General features: G+C 39.7%; 1 protein-coding gene across 3 annotated transcripts in view; it reads left to right on the top strand.

Annotated features, from left to right (window-relative positions):
• Positions 1-17,635, top strand: part of FRS2 (fibroblast growth factor receptor substrate 2) — a 48,884-nt gene that overhangs the window by 17,535 nt on the left and 13,714 nt on the right. For 2 of the 3 annotated variants that reach the window (XM_048959526.1, XM_048959542.1), the window contains exon 2: positions 16,673-16,779. The gene's annotated coding sequence lies outside the window, so the exon portion shown is untranslated. Of the gene's footprint in view, positions 1-12,981; positions 13,046-16,672; positions 16,780-17,635 lie in introns of those variants that run through there. The other variant, XM_048959533.1, reaches the window with a different exon arrangement.

Genomic DNA, 17,635 nt, shown 5'->3' on the forward strand with positions numbered 1-17,635 from the left:
TGACTTCTCCCTAGGCTGCATGGTCCACCCTTGCTTTTGTTGGTGGTAGTGGGGCCTTCTTATCCATGAGATAAATGCGGTGCTCAGGATTAAACTTACTCTGGTTCTGGTAGAGAATTACAAATTTGTAAAGATACTTAAATATTGCTCATGAGTCATGATTTGAACTGTCCAAGATTTCACAAGAGCAGTAAGAAATTATTGTTTCTTTGTTGTTGTTCTTGGTTTGTTGGTTTGTTTTCAGGGAAGCAATCAGGGATTGGCACTGCCAAAATTGATGCAGTAGCTCAGTATTTAATCTGCAGTGTTTAGTGAGCATTACACAATTGTTTTGATTAGCAGTATTCACTCTTTTGGCTTTTTTTTAAAGGTACACAGTGGTCTTAGTTGCTCCCTTTGCGTAACTAATACCAAGATCTCTGGTTGAAGTGCCAAGGTACTAATAATGGAAAGGAGGTATGAATGCAATGCAGCTGAATTTCATAAGTAAACTGGAGCTTTGTACATCCTTCTCTCCAGCTTCCAGTCACTCCTATACCACACGTACATAGGTGTGGCTGCTGGGACCAGTTTAAGATAATGTGGCTTCTGAAATTGTAAAATGCAATATTTAAGGGAAACTCTTAAACTTTCAAAAGCTTTGCACTGAGTACGTGGTTTGCAATTCCAACAGTTTTCAAAGATATCTGCCTGCAGTGTTAAAATGTTTGACATTAAATGTGACCCTTATGAATATTTGCTTGTAAGAGCACTTTCTTTAACCTTAACCTCAGTAGCTCCTTTTCATAAACTACTTGTTGCTACTGATAAAATAGGTGTGCTTTTGGTTACATTCAGCCTGCTCCTGTTTTGTCTGCCTAGATTAGCATTGTTGCTTTGATGTGCAGAATAGATTAAGATACTAATTTATCTGGGAGTTCTTTTCACTGTGAAGTTCAGACTGATAGGGTGCTTGTTACACAAAACTGAAATTGTTGATGTTGACTTCTAGTTTTACTAAAGGGTGGTCTTAAACACAGATGTTCACAGGAATTTGGTTTCTCAATTCTCCCCAGAAATGTCCTTAAAGACAACAGAAAACTTGTGTTTTGCACTGAATCACCAGGCGAGCTTGTGATGTTAATCGCATTATAACATCTGGTTTTGCTATTTGTACTGCTCTTTTTCTGAATGAAGAAAAGAAACAAGAACAATTAAAGATAACTACATTGAATTTATATATTTATGGAAGCATCTAGTATTTAATAACTGTTTTGATATTATTCAGCATTATATTGTGTGTGGGTAAATTCATTGGGAAGGCATGCACAGGCTGTCGATACCTGTGATACTGTTATACTGCTTGACCATTTGGGGCATTGCTTTTTTCCCCCCTTCCTAGGTCAATGTGAAATCTTTGGGGTAGTTTTCACAGATCTGTTACAACTTTGGCTGTGTTTTCAGCCCCCTCCACCAGGACATTACTATGCTGGTGGGTTCAAATGAACCTTCCATCTGCCTGTTTGCTGCTTGGCTTCAGTAAAGACTGACCTTTTTGTATGGAAGCCTGGTAAATTGGATAATTCTGTGTGTTTTGTGACTAGGTAACAAATGGATGTTTCAATCCAATTGACGACCAAAGTTCTCTGTGCCAGTTAAGCATATTTCCTGATGTGTTTCCAAAACATGCCAATATCAAAATTGGAAGCTTGCTGGGCAGCTGGGACAGATGGTGCATTTGGTTGAAATGAGTTGCACTGTTTTAATGACTATTTATTTGTTGAAGTTCTTGCTGGCTGTTCAGAGTGCAAGCCACACTGATACGGGGTCAACTTCACTTACTGTGCAGTAACTGCTTTTTGAAATGTTTGTTGGCTGTGTGCTCTTCTGACCCATCTTCTCTGCTTGTATAGACTTCAGACTGTAGGGGAATTGTGGGAGAGTTCTTGACCAGATGCTCAGGTGCTGGAGTGGGCTGCCCAGGGAGCTGCTGGAGTCACTGACCCTGCAGTTCAAGGAAAATTTAGATGTTGTGTTGAGCGACATGAGTTAGTGAGTACTATTGGTGGTAGGTGGATGGTTGGACTGGATGATCCAGTAGGTCTTTTCCAGCCTTGGTGATTCTATGATTCTATGGTTGTGGTTTTTTTTTTTTTTTTTTTGCCTTGGTGTGCAAACAAAGCTCTAAACATGGCAGTGGAAAGGATTTTAATCTCATGTGAACAAGACCTTTATATTCGCAAGTTGTATTTTCTCTTAGAATGCAGTTCCTATATGGCAAAGTATTTTTTGGCAGAGTGTGTCTTCAGGATGTCTTTATTTCAAGGTCTTTGTCCATTACATTTTATAATCTTGACTCTTGCTCTTGTAGACCGTTTGCACTAAAGGGTTGGGGAAAAAAAAGGTGGATTTGTTGCAGCTGAGTGTTGACTGTAAAGAAAGTATAGCTGCATTTCACTAGGAAGCTTTACCTAGGTCAGGTTTACTAAGAGGTCGTGTGCATCTCCATTTCCAAGCCTGTTCCCATTAGCCACATGTTTGATATCTCTATACAACTGTGGGGTCGAAGGAGTTATGTGGAGTAGGATAGCAAATAAAATCTCAGTTGAAGGATGGGATTGCATGCACAAACTCGTAACTGTCTATACTGAAATTAAGGTTAAACTGCAGGGAACGTAAATTGTACAGTTGTACAAATGGATAAGATTGACACACAATATATGGAAAATACACATGCCCTGTAAATGGTTGTACTTCAACAGCAACGATGTTAGAGATTTCCTGGATGTGTTTGGGCTAAGGATTAGCTGAAGAAAGACAAGGGAATAAATGGGAAGCAGGTAGTCAAGCAGCGGTGCCTGGTCCTGTCATCTGGGGTGTTGTGTGGCTCCATCCAACTGGCCTTCTATGCTAAACAGTATGTAAGTGAGGTGTGGTGATGGTCATCAGCCTGCTGAGTCATAAAACCTCACCTTTGGTACCAAAGGGATGGTTGTTGCTTTCGGAGTATTTTGCAGTGGTAGTCCTGTGGCAGGAGATGAGGTGATACAGGAAAGACAAAAGAGTAAAAAAATCCCAAGGTAGACCGAAAAAAGAGGAGACTCTTTTTTGGTAACCATGCTTTAGGAATCAAATTTCAACCAAGTGTCTTGTGATATTGTTACCTGATCTGTGTGCTTCTGGAAAATTTCTTCTTAACAGCATGCTGAAGTTATGTGAAACTCCTTATCGAAGGTAGTAGATCAAAAATACCAGTTATGTTGATGAAATCTTGCAGTTTACACTTCAGACTTTGTAGCTTTGTTACATAGCAAATATTTTGATTTTTCTGTCCAAAGATGCTTTGCAACCACGCATGTTTATTCCCATTATTTTCACTGTTCCGTGTTTTAGGGTTCTCAGTCTTTTCTGTAACTTACATCAGTCTTACATGAAATGAGGTGATATACTAAAATGTAGTTCTTGGGAGCAATATAGTGTTCAGATTTAGTTTTTGCTCTGATTGCTTTCAAAAATCCTTGAATAGTGGAGAAAGGCTTACTCTTCTGTTTTGTTTTTACTTTTCAGTGCCAGCATTTGTTCTTAGTCATACCTTGCTTAAGGCTAGAATGGAGAACCTGGTCTGACTTCATTTTCAGATAAGCTATTACATCTCACCCATTTACTCCTGAATTGAAACCAGTTAACTTTCTACCTAAATAATGTACTCCAGAAAAGTATCCAAGCTTGATTTTCGAGCTGCTCAAGAGATCAAAGCTCTACCAGTTTTCTTGTCAGTTTATTGCATACATTAATTACCATGTACTTATTGTGTGTTTAGTCATTTGGTGGTTTTTTATACTTAATGGCTTTTGAAACAGATTTCTCATTCTCAAAAGTTAAACAGTTATCTTCTCTTGAAGTGTAAACCATCTTTTTTTTTTCCATTTGACCAATGATTTGGGGGTGTACATATTTACTAAACTAAAACTTCTCAGTCAGAAATCTCATCTTAATCCATTTGTAATGAACTTACTCAGATACCTGGCAGCATCCCACATCTCCCTTGAGCAAAAGAAAGCACCTCAGAAATAACATGGTAATGGTTTTTATTTTAGACTCTTGATTGGAAACACTTCCCCTGAATCTTACATCCAGAAAACCAACAAAATACACCAAAAAAAGCTGGTTTGGGATTTTGCTTGTTGCCTTGCACATTGTCCCTGGGGCTTTCCTGAGCAGCTGAATTTTCTTGTAGGGACTGAGAAGATTCTTTAACTACTTTAGGGGAGGAGGTTGAGTATCAACACTGGCAACAGCAGTTTACTGTACTTAAAACACTTATTTGTTAAGATGGGTAGTTGACTGTAAAAATGCTGGTAGAGAAACGTAACGAGGGAGACCAGTGCTTTGGGTAGATAACAAGGGAGATCAGTGCTTTGGGTAGGTATTGTACTGCTCTGAGCTTTCAGCTCAGGATTAACTCTAGAAAGGAGTTTGTATATTTTCTGTGTGAATTATTTATTCTCTAAATCTACTGATTTGTAGTTGAAGTCCTCTTTGTGGAGTTGTATCATACAAATTTAATTTAAAATACAAACCTAGTTCTTAGAATTGAGCAAATTATTTTTTTTCCATTCTTGTCAAGGTAAGTGCCAGCAAGCTTTATGGGCATCTTATTTAATGTTTTCTGCCAAAACATTTTACATCCTGTGTTTTCTAACAAACTGCTGCTTTGTTAGAGACCCAAGTTTTCATCCACAAAATCACGGTGCTGTAGATGTTAAAATGTGATTTTTTTTTTTTTTTTGTTTTTTTTTTTTTTTGTTTCTTTTTTTTTTTTCTGTCATGCTTTGGATGGATTTGTAATACCCTGAAGAAGCGAGCTGGCTGTTTTAAATGGTATAAATGAAGTTACCTGTCGCCTTACAGAAGGCTGTTGGGTTGGGCTGGTATCCATTTTGCTTTGCAATTAATGTTCCCTGTTAACATCATGTTAAAATGCCTGCTTAAATCGAGTTCATCCATGTTGCTGTGCCTTTACACTGATAGCGAGGTATGATTGATAACTTAATTGCAGCAGAGTAACTACAAAGGTGTATCTGTGGGTGTGGTATCAGGAGCGTTTCTCTTTGTGGTGCTGTTGGTATAAACAGTGCCACCCCCTTCCTTGTGTTTGTGTGCTCATGTGGTGAGCCTGATTAGGAAGCTGGTCCACATGAGGAACAACCCAGCAAGGAAAACAATGATTATTTTTAACGCAGATCAGCTATGAGTGAAATATTGGTGTGTGGGAGTGATGGGTGGCTACAGAAGTGTTTCTACAAAGTGCAGCCCTGAGACAGCTGAAACGTAGGTGGGTAAGTGGTTTCCTTATTAGTTCTTTGTTTATATTAGAATTCTCAGTAGCAGCAAATGGTATTTCACTTGCATTTAGGCAGAGATGTACACTGTTAGCTGGAAGAGGGCATAAGATGATTTATCTCTAGTCCTGTAGTGCTGACAAAGCTGTGATTGGGGTCTGGCTTGGTGCTGCAGCTGAGCTCAGAGTGCAGCTAGCTGTAGCCTTGCTCTCCCTGCACATTCCTGCCTCCCCTCTGTTTTGCCAGCTCTGTCACCAGGCCAGCAGGGAGGCAGCTCAGGAAGCTAAACTTGCTGAAACATAACTTTCCAAAAATATATTTTCAACTGGCCTTGCTCCATGAAGCGGCTTACCATGGGGGTGGATGAGAGTTAGCGTTCACCTGTGGCCAGCGGCAGACAGGAGGGCGCATAGCAGTTGCTCTGTCTTGTGTTCTCCTGTAGCCTCCTGACAGCAGGAGGTTGGCCTCCTGAGAGGTGCCCATGTGTTTCCAGGCAGCCCAGCAATCCTTCTGCTCCTTCCTGCAATGCCTGCCCGATATGCTGCCTGCGTTTGGCTGTGACTGCTCCTGCCGTGGCACCTTGCTGTGCTCCGCTGCAACCAGCATGTGCTGCCTTGTGCCACTCAGACTGAAGGACGAAGCAGGAGGGATGGGGAAGTGAAATGAACTTGCAGACTTCATTTGGAGGAATGCTAGCTTAGGAGATCTGATGGTTGGCAAGGCAACTTGTCAGCTTACTTCACTGCTTCAGTTGATGATTCCTATGGAGGTCTGCAGAGAGCTCCCTGGGTGTTGTGAGTTTGTGGGTTTTTTTTCTTTTTCTTATTTGAAAGGCCTGTTTGAAGCTACAGAATAAAAAGTGCAATAGAGGAGCTACTGCTTGTATCTTGAAATGTAATGCTCTTTGCTAAGTGATACTACCTTGCTGTCCTTGAATAGTACAGCTGGCATGGAATGAGCACAACTTTTGTTATTCACTGAATAGTATAATTTAAATTTGAAGAATTAATACAGTGTACTCAAGGAATACTCATGTTCGATGTTTTTTCCCCTTTCATATGTGCTTTCCGAAGTGGAAATTGATCAGAATGAAAATGTATGTAGTGATGGAAGGAAAATTTGGGGAGCGTTAGCCCCAGGTAAAGAAAATTATGAAATTGATGCCATTTTCAAGTGATGCTGCTTTGTCATAGTGATGTCTAACAGTGGTGACAGTGCACTGACATCTTCAGCAGTGTCTGAAATTAGGCATTTTCAAGAGAAAGTGGACATTCAAAATAGCCGTGTGATGCTAGCAAAATGGATAGGCAAGGAGAAGCTTGCTCATGCTGGCTGTAAACCAAATCAGCTCATTTTCCTTACTCAGTGTTTGACATTTTCATGTGGTATTTTAAAGTCTATAGTCCATATTGTTACTGTCTAAAAGGTGCAGAAGTGAGTGTGAACTCACGCATAGAGATTACCACTGAATGCCTTTTTTTTTTTTTTTTTTTTTTGCTGCCAACTGCAGCAATAAAAATCTTTTCTGAAGGTACTGAGGGCTGCAGCAGTTCAGGTCATGTTTGATGCTGCACAGTGCTTGGAAGAATGGCCCCATAGCCATGGGGGCGTGGAGGTGTGTGAGGTTTGTTGGAGGCTGAGACCAAACACTGCTGTTCCAGTACCAGATGAGTTCAGTGCAGTTCTTAGGTCTTTCATTTTTCATTTCTTTTTAAATTGAATTTTTTTTTTTTAAACTGAGCTATGTCTCTGTTGTGAGTCTCCTCATTAGGAGAGGATAGCAGCTGAATCTTTGTATACACTTAGGAATCCCAGACCTACTCTACGTGCTACCCCAAAAATGAGGAGCATCAGGCAGGTGGGAGCTGCCTGTAAAATAAGTCTTTATGCAGCACTAAGGAAAATGATGTGGCTCCTGTGTGAGAGCACATGCTGCAAAAATTCAGGCAGCACACTTGACCTCAAAATATGCATGTGCTATCAGGACAGGAGTCCAGAAAGGCTACTTTTTCTCCATACAAATTATCTGCTGCGTAAGGTGAAAGATGATAATTTCAGTACAATATGGTGAATATATTTAATGTTCTTGATTTGAAGAATTACGACCTGTAACTGGAGGTGCCACTGCTTACAAATGTTGTGTGACAACACAGAGTAGGCAGTAGAATCTTGAAAACCTTTCACAGAAGTGATTTCTAAAACGCACCTAGTCAAGCTAGTTAATGGAAGGAATCTTATGGAAGGACTTGTTTAAATGAAATTGAATGCGACTTTCTTTGGTCAGGGAGGCTTTAATTTATTATGAACTCCTTCTCTTCAAAATTGGCACCTTTGTTGTACAAACAGGCACTCAAACTACAGACTTGGAACAATAAAATGCCTGTGCCTCAGTGGATTGGCCAGGATCTCCTGTGAGAGATGTAGGACAAGAAAAAAGCTGTCAAATCCTCTTGATGGTGGTCTTGGTGGTGCCGAGGTAATATTTGGATGACCTTTTATTTCCTTAGTGATTAGCAGGTGTCGTGACATGGTCGTTTCTCTCTTCAGCTTCTGTAAATCTTGAAGACAGGCAGCGATTCATTGTCTGGTTTTCCTGTTTTAAAAATTAATTTATTTTTTATATGTTTTAAATTTGTCAGTAACCTGTGTTGTGGGTGGGATAGCAGGAAAAGGACTGATACGTGCAATGAAAGCTTGTGAGGGTCGGTATCTCTGGCAGAGGTCTGAGAGTTCTGTACTGTGATCAGGGAGCTTGCCTTGCTGCTGGGAGCACTGCTGTGAGAGCAGTATTCTTCCTCAGTACAGGCTAAGCTTTTAATCCTCATTCCAATGTTCAGGCACTGACACTTGTACATGCACACACAAACATTCTTGTTTCCATTTGTGTTGCTTGTCTGTTTTATTTTTAGTGATCTTTAAAATCTGTAGAGGGTGTTCATACAAAGAGGACAACTCAGTATGGATTCTGTGGAAAGACAATACTGTGTCATATTAACAGTGCACAGCATTTGTCTAAAGTACTGTAATACTCATCTAACAAAATAAAGCACAATAAGGTTGCTGTGGTTCTACCAAACCAACTGTATATATGTTCCTTTCTGTTGCAATTGTAAAGAATAAAGAAATTAAACTTGCTCTTTGGCAGATGCAATTTAATGATTACAAAAGGTTCCCTGAGGTCACGGATCTTATTTCTCATCAATTGCCAATAAAGAGTCTACCCAGTCCTTCTGATACAGAGGAGAATGTAAATAGCTGTTGTTCATCTTCCCCGTGTATACCATGAGTTGGGGCTGTAGGGAAGATGGAGTTAGGTACTATTGGAATTTTTCCTTAAAGTGGGCAAAATAATGTATGAGAAGCACATGAGTGAACAGAATTAAGAAATGGGAACAACGATAAATAGAGATGACAAACTTTTTAAAAGAACACAGATTTAATGATGAGATTTGTTTGTTTCTCAGTTTACTGAGAAACAAACAAAAAATCTGCTATACGACTGTAATATTGAAATAATGCCTGATTACTTGGATCCATGTGCTAGGATCTTTTTGATAGAGAAAGAAAAACCAATGGATGGGTGAAGAAGGGCATAAATTGAGAATACGTACTTACATTATATATTTACTTAGTTTTATAAAACACACTGGCATGTTCTTAGTTTTGATGTTGTTTTACTATGTCTGCTTTTAATTTTGGACAGACAGACCTTGCAGGTATTTTAGTGTTATCTTTATTAGTGAATTAGAAGACTTGCGTGCAAAATGTGTCAAAAATGTAAGAAAAAAAAAAAATTAACCTTTTCTGAAATGTTTGAATGAACAGCATTTCAGAGATCATAATGTTGCAAAATATAAACTCAGTGCCACTTAATTACAGGAGTTGGCATTTTGTTGGCTTTGAAGAATTGGCAAGAGCTATGAGCCTCAAGTTTTAGAAGGCATTTGTGGTTAAATACTGGAGAGCTGACTCACTATTTCAACAGTTTCAAGCCAGGCATCTTTTTCAAGAATTAAGCTTGATTCTCCCTTCCTTATAGGGCCCATTTCTTAATTGTTCATAGAATCATAGAATGGCTTAGACTGGAAAGGACCTTAAGGATCATCCAGTTCTAAACTCCTGCTGTGGGCTGGTTGCCACCCCCCAGCTCAGGCTGCCCAGGATCCCCACCCACAGGATTTGTTTGATCAACATGGGACATAGATGTGATTTCTTTTGTCACGTTCGGATGGGCCAAAATACAGAGTGCCCTAAGTCAGGAAAAGGGAATGTGGTCTCAAAGGGTTACACTAGAACTAAGTGGACAGGTATAGGATTGGTGTTGCATAGGCAAGTCTTAGATGTGTCATTAGCGTGGCGTGGTTACCTGCTGCAGTTCTCTGTGCTCTTCTCACCCAGCTCTTTGAGCTGGTCTTTAATCTTCATTTTTACAAAGTAACTGGGATGAATATAAATGCTTTCCTGGTGGGAGTGAGCGAGTATTTTTAAGGGATTACTGAGGAATGGTATTCCAAGAAATGTTTAACTAACTTAACAAAATGCTCAAATTCAGGTTAAAATAATCACTCTTAAGAACTGCAGAGAATTTTTTTTTTTTAATACTAATATGCAATTTCTAAATTGTACATAGTGGCTTTTCAGGATAGTTGGCAGTTCATTGCCATGGCAGGTTCTTTAGGAACATTTTCTTAAGAAAAAGGTTCCTAATGTGCTCTTCATTTATGTATTGCTATTTCTATTAGTTCTGTGCTATTGTTTTATATAGTACCATGTAGTGCAGGGAAGGGAAGAAGGAAGAGAAAAATAAAGTTGGTAATTAGTTTGAATCCAAATACACTGAAAAATGGCATAAAGTCTGTGTGCAAAGCAGAAGCACTGAAGTTTTGAAGATCAGAAACTCTCCTATCCAAATCTGGGTGTTGAGAAAGAAAGAGGGGGGGGCTGGGAAGAGGATGTCCCCTGAAGGTAAGGAGTGGGATGCTGCTAGGCCTGAGGTCTGTGAGGGACACATTGCTATAGGCAGAGTGCTGCTGGGAGAGCAGTGCTGCCCAGGGCATGGCCCCGGTGGTTTGTGTGGGCAGGTGATGCGATCCCCACCAGCTCTCCTAGCCATGCCTTCAAGGAGGGCTCTGAGGGCGGCCTGCAGGAGTGACACTTAATAAAACTCTTGAGGTAAAACTCCACCTGTTAGCATAAATAAAATTATAAAGCAGATTCTGCAGATTCACCTCTACCATTCATAGTTTGTTTTCCATAATTGCCTCCAGTGGCACCAAGCTCTTTCTCAGCATGTTTCTCTTCTTGGATCTCCTTCGCTGTAGTCTTTAACTCTGTTATGGTTTGTTAGTTCTGTTGTTGTTTCATCCTGCCAGTATTTCTACTAGCGAGTGCTGCTGCCTTTTCATCCTGTTACTTATGTAGCTTCAGTATTAATTTTCTTAATTATCACTGCCAGATGGATGAAGGGCAGGGATTAAGTTTGACCTTAGCTCAGTTTGCTTTACTGTTAAAATATCATCTCTTTTGAATCTCTTTCACAGCATGGGGGTGAGTCATGTTACCGTGGTCAGTTTGAGGGTCCAGAGCCAACCAGTGCATCTGAGAGAGCGGAGTGTATGGGAATGATGGCAGTGTGTGGGGAGGCAAGTTTTCTTCTACTTCTGTTAAGCACTCATATCCCTAAAAATTGTTGTGTTTCCATGGGACCACGTTCCAGCTCTGGCACCTCTTATGTCTGTTCTGTCTCCAAACATGAAAGTGAATTAGTCAGTCTTTGCTGATGTACAGAAATCTTTTTTTTTTCTTTCTTCTTCCAAATAATTACAAAGTGAAGCCATCCATTCTGTGACCGTTGGGGGAACAAGTCTCTGGGAGCTGACCGCAGTATGTAATTACTAGTTCAAGGCAAATGCTTTATTTTGATGCTACATTTCTTATGTGCATGTGAGGTCTGGGACATGGGAGTCCCATGTTCCAGAAACCTAAGTTTTGTTTTCCAATTGAAAGAACTTGGCTTCGTGGTAGTGAATATATGGTAGCCAAAATAAATAGAAGGTCATAGTGTGGGCTATTTTAAGTTTTAAGTAGGATACCAGGATTCTTAAATCATATAGAATTTGCCACCATGGATTACATCACAACTCTAAAGGCATAGAATTTGCCACATCAGAAAGTCAGTTACGCACGAATCTGTTCTGTTACCCATTCCTGAGATGGGCAGATTTTGACTGTCAGCAAAACTCCAAAGGACTGATTGCAGTACCGTTTCAGCCTCCTTTACCTATCTGCTGGAAGGAATGAAATGATGATAGAACAATTTTTATTTTGCTCAGTAGCAATTTTCCTACGTGGTAAGTTGGTCTCTGTGTTAGTCTGCCTGCTGTCTTCAGTGCCTTCCATTTTGATTTAAAAAATTGTGTAGAGAAGATAAAACAGCTTTGCTGTAGTGACTTCTGTATCCCAAGTTACTTAGAAATTGTCTGTGTAACCAGAAAAGCTCAATTTTTTACTTTCAGTTTGTACTTAATCTCTGGGATTACAGTATCCTTGTGGAGTTCCTCCATGCTCTGCAATAGCTTCATCGTTAACTCTGAGCTTGGGAAAAATTGCTTCTCCTGTTGTGTCCCTAGGGATTTGTCTGTGTTTTCTTCAGGTATTTCCAGTTGTGAGAGTTGCAGGGAAAGATGTACTGGAATGAGCTTCTGAGAGGGATAGGTTGTGTGCTATATTGCTCATCCTCGGGCAAGGAGAAAAACAAAGCATGAGTTCAGTGATGTCAGTAGCTTTCAAAGGAACAGAGTTTGTAAACTTTAGGTTCTGTCAGAAGAGATTTGGGCAAATGAAGTTAGTGCAACTGTTGCCACTGTTTGGGATGAACGTTTTAAATTGGATTTTAAATCGCAGTGTCTCTTAAACCGTGTTTTCCTTCTTTGATGTAATTCAATCCTTGGTATTTTTTTATGAGGGACCTATAGAGATAGCCTGCTTCGAGTTGCATTCCCTCGCTGCTTGTAGGCCCTGCAAAAATTCACTGTTCACAGATTAAATTTGCAGAATTAAATTTAAATCTGTAAGAAAGTTTTAAAAGGAGAATTAGGGCCTTAAAAGGAAAAATGAGGGAAAGGGAGACACACAAAGTTTTTGAACTTTCTGAATTGCCCCAGTGGTGTCACAGATTCCATCAGAAGAGGAGAGGCCAGCAGGGTGAGGGAGGCGATTGTACCCCTCTGCTCTGCCCTCGAGAGGCTCCAGCTGGAGCACTGCATCCGGGTCTGGGGCCTTCAGCACAGGAAGGATGTGGAGCTTTTAGGGGGGGTATAGAGAAGGCCACGAGGATGATCCAAGGGCTGGATCACCTCTCTTATGAAGACTGGTTGAAGGAACTGGGCTTGTTCAACCTGGAAAAGAGAAGGCTGCGGGGAGACTTACTTCATTGTGGCCTTCCAGGATTTAAAGGCAGCTTATAAACATGAGGGCAATCAACTTTTTACATGGGTAGATGTATGGGAACTGCTGAGTCACGGCCTGAACCTCTGATTGATCACCTGAGGTGAGCCATGAGTCAGCCAGAGGAGCACAGCTGAAGGCAATTCACCTGTGCTGCCGGAAGGGGGTGGAGCCTGGCTCCAGCCCTCCTGGACCTATTTAAGAGCTGGCTACCAGAGGGGAAGGATCTCTTCTGGAGATCCCCTCTTTTGGTATCTTCTAGTGAGCTCAACCCAAGGGTAAGCTCTTCCACTTATTCTCTTTTGTGATCCTTGTTTGCTTTGCCTTACTCTTTTGATTATATTGCGATTATAACATCTTGATATCTATTGATTATACACAATTATATTGTGATTATAACATCTTGGTTATACAGTAGATAATGATAGGACAATGGAATGGCTTTAAAGTAAAGGAAGGGAGGTTTAGATTCGATGTCGGGGGAAGTTGTTTACTGAGAAGAGTGGTGAGATGCTCAGCTGGGCACAGGCTGCCCAGAGAGCTTGTGGATGCCCGGTCCCTGGAGGTGCTCAAAGCCAGGCTGGATGGGGCCCTGGGAAATCCTATCTAGTACTTGATCCGGCAGCTGGCAACCCTGCCTGTGGCACAGGGATTGGAACTTAGTGATCCTTTAGGTCCCTTCCAACCCAAGCCATTCTGTGATTCTTTGATAAAGCTCTCTTGGCCAACTTGTTTCAGTTCAGGTAAATTGTGGCTAATGCTTTAGGATGATTACAGAACACCTTTTGAGAAATGCTTTAAAAATCAGCAGAATTTGAGCTGAGAGTTTCATCTGTGCATTATAATTGAAGACAAGACAAATATGAAATGCCAGATGTGCCAGCATCAATTTGTAAGATATTGCATGTTTTAAAAATAATTAATGGTTTGGAAAATACTATTCTACGTAGTATGCTAAATGGCATTCCTTAAATGAATGAAAAAAGGTGAAATACTGATGGCATTGATCTACCCATCTCTGAATGAGTTTATGATTTTAATATCCCTCAAACTTGCGGTTGTTTGGGTTTTTTTCTTGTCATAACACACAACATTTCCATAAAAACTGACGTTTGAGGTTGAGAGTTGATAATACTTTTATTTTTTTAATTCCATTTTTAAAGCAAGTATTTTGAATAAGAGTAGGAAATAAAAGCACAGGGGTGTTGTGTGTTCTACTTGTTGGGGCTGTTCTTTCAATCTATTTTTAATAAACAAGGTCCTTGAAAACGATGAGTGCTGATGCCTTGGGATTTAAAAAATAGGCATTGTCTTCCAGATTATGCAATTTAGAATGTTACAGGCAAAAAAATGATACTATAAGAGAGTTATATATAGCTCAGCTCTAATCAAAACATTACCAAATACTTCTGGAGGAGAAGGAAAAACCCTGATTGTAGTCTTTTTTTTAAACTCTTTTTTTAACTAAAATTTTGTGGCATGAAAAAAAAAAACCAAAATCATGTTCATATGCTTTAGTTATGTTCTCTACTCCCTGCTTGCGGGTCTGACTGAGGGCAATATGCAGAGGATTTGGCAGTTGCGCGGGGGAGGCATGGGGTGTTCATGCAGGTGAGTTTCCAGCCAGGATACCTCTGTTTCTTCCTGCCTCTTCTGAAATATACTGTGACTGGGAGGGCTCTTCATTCCCTGACTTTTGTAAGATGTGTGCTAGGAATCACTGTGAACAGAAAACATCCCCCAGAAGTTAATGTTTGATTCTGCCGTCGTGCTGGTAGTGCTGGCTGAGAGGCTCCCACTGAAAGCCTTAAGGTGTTTTGTGTCTAAGGATCTGCTTAGTCTATGAGGGAAAGTAGACGTGTTTTAGGTTAGTAATCCAACTAATAAATCTTACTGGAGATGTAACAGTTCCTAATTTTCACTCCTTTTAACAAGATAGGTAAGTAGATAAGTGCAGTCTTCCTTTGTCTTTCCTGGCATTTCTTCCTTGCAATGCACTAATAAATGTGCTGAGAAGAAGTGAAAAATACTCTTCTGCTCCTTGCACCACTTGCACCACTGATGTTTCATGAAACTGCAGCTCCTAAGTCTGACATTGCAAACATTAACTTCAGGGTTGTGGCTGTGAAAATGTCTGCTTCTCCTTGTATGTGTGAATTACTGTAAATACTTTGCTATCAGGGAAAATTTAAGAAAATTCAAAATGGAATAAACAACCTTTAAATAAAATCCAGCTTGTAATTGGGAGCAACTTGTTGGAGAATTTTGTTATTGCTTTGTGTGCTTTTGTTTATCTGTTAAAAATGACCTTTAGATCATTTAAGAATTCTTATATAATTAGAGCAGGCTAGTCTATCCTACATAGTGTAACCATGTGAAGGATTAAAAACTGCCAGAAAAATATTGGGGTGAATATTGCAAACACGTGCATTGGTGTAGTTTGCACGTGCGTGTGATTATGTATGATTTTTGTTCTATCTGTGAGATGCAAGAGTCCATCAGAGAGGATGAGTCATATTTTTCTCTTGTGTTTTCTCTCCCTTTCTGCAAGTTTTAGCAAGGAATTTGCTAAACGAAAGCCTGGTAATTAGTGAAAGAGCTGAGTTTTCTGAAAATTGGGCAGAGGTGAATGAGGTGGTCATTGTGACCCCAGCTGGCTTGGAGTTGTTCTGACCCTCTGCTAAGATGGTTTGTGTGCCAAGCCAAGAAAAATCAAACCTGGCCAGAAAATCTATGTATAACAGATTGGGTAGGGCCATAATTGAAATAGTGCCTATGTGTGTTGCAGAGGGTTTGGTTTTGAATTGTTGAGCATCAAGAAGGCATGTGGCTAAAGGGCAAATAAATTATATTGCTGCAAGTTACTGAAACTGGATACTTATTGGGCACAGGAGAGAACCTATATGTTACATACACAAGTAGACATATCCATCAAATGGTTCAATGAGGTTGTCCCTCTGAGCCTTTGTGACATCTTGGTCTTAATTTCAATTTAAATGCAAATTGCTAATTATTCCTTTTTATTATTATTATTTAATGTGACTGCATTAAAAATGTACGCATAATCCTGTCATCTCTTTTTATACTAAAAATATATATTCAAAAACTATACTAGGAATGTATTTTTAAGGGGTTAGACTGAAGTAATCTGTTAGTCTAGTACTTTGCTTCTTAGAGTAGTCAATAGTATATAAATAAGTTGCTCTGAAAGTAATGCCTCCTATTTATTCCATTGGAATCTGCAACGAAGAGCACAGTAGCACTTTTAGTTAGAGCAAATTCTCAGCTACAAATCATTGTTTTTTGGGAGGCATTACTTTTCCCTCATATGTAGGGAAGGGAATAATAAGAAGGAATGTTCAGTGATCATTCCTGATGTCTTTCCAAAATCTGTAGCAACAACCAGTGAATGGAGGCAATTCATGATTAATATCATGGAGCAAGAATCATGAGGGGTGCAGATGAGAGGGTGTTGTGTTAGCCATACATGTTGGAATTTGTATGTGTTCAGGGGATAAGCAGGAGACTTAAGCAAAGTGATCTGTGTGTGCTTCTCTGTTTGTCTGCTGTGGTTTGGTTCTGTAAACGAGAAGCATAAGAGGAGTTTTGCTTTGTTTCTGTGCAGTAAATTGGGCAAAGGGTAGTTGGGGTCCCCAGCGTGACAGGCTGCCCTACAGACAGCGATACTGCATTACTTTCTTCCAAGACCAGGTGGTACTAAAATGCTTAGGAAGTTCATAAGACACGAGAATATGTCTAAGGCTCCACTTTAGAAGCAGCCTAGCCATGAAGACCTCACTTGATGTAATGTTGCCAAAATAAAATGTCTGTATGTATTTTGTTAGTTTATTTAGCAGCTTATCTTAAAGATGAGAAAAAATTACATTTTTTATTTGCTTTTCTAGTTCTAGGTCAAATGATTAGTTCTGTGACAAGACAGCATGACACTTTGAAGTATGACAGAAGCCCTGATGCCGCAACAGAAGCTGGGAATATTAATGGCCAAATCTAGGTGAGTGATTCTAACCCTGATGGTTCCATGGCTGTTTCATTTCTTCCTCACTGCTGTAGTTGCCGTTTCTGCTTTGAAGCAGCATTATGGTTCTTGGTATTCTGAAGTTTTAATATTAGAATATATTGGAGAAAAAATAACAAGCTTGTGTGATTATTGATTGATTACATCTCCTTTCTTTGACCTTCTTGAGATGTGGTCGGTGTACTTCACATATCTTTTTATACTGTATCTTTCTTTGCAACTCTGTAGATTTTTCACCGATTACATTTACTTCAGTTCCCTGTATTATTTACTATGTTTATTAACTGGACTGTTTAAGTTTACTGTTCAGTTACCTTTATGGTGATTGCAAAGAATGTCACATGATTACAACATAAGATTAAGACTGATCTATAGTGGGGTGATAGAAGAAGAAAGTTGTGAGACTTCATTCTGTGGCAGTTTTAGCATACTATTCTATGAATGTCTACTATTTGTACAAAAACTTTTTAATTTAACATCCTGAGAATATCAAATATTTATTTTTTCTTGGTTTATGCATGGTATTAGTTGAATATTTTATTGTTGTGTAATAAACAGAGTAGACTGTATAACACAATTTAATCCAAAGAAAACTTATTAGCAACTAAAAAACAAACAAACAACAAAAACAAGTTGTAAAATGTGTAGGGCTCTTTTTTCCTTTACTTTGGGTACTAGTAGTATCTACGTTGCTATGTGGGAAGTGTTTTAAAGTAGAAGTGCAGAATCTGAGTACAGGGCTACAACAAGGCCTGGTGTGCCTCCACCTTCCATTGAACGGGTTTGCTGCCTGTGCTTGGCAACCTGAAACACAGAGCTGGTGTGGGAGCCA

Source organism: Lagopus muta, chromosome 1 (genome assembly GCF_023343835.1).
Source record: "Lagopus muta isolate bLagMut1 chromosome 1, bLagMut1 primary, whole genome shotgun sequence".
Lineage (NCBI taxonomy): Eukaryota > Metazoa > Chordata > Aves > Galliformes > Phasianidae > Lagopus > Lagopus muta.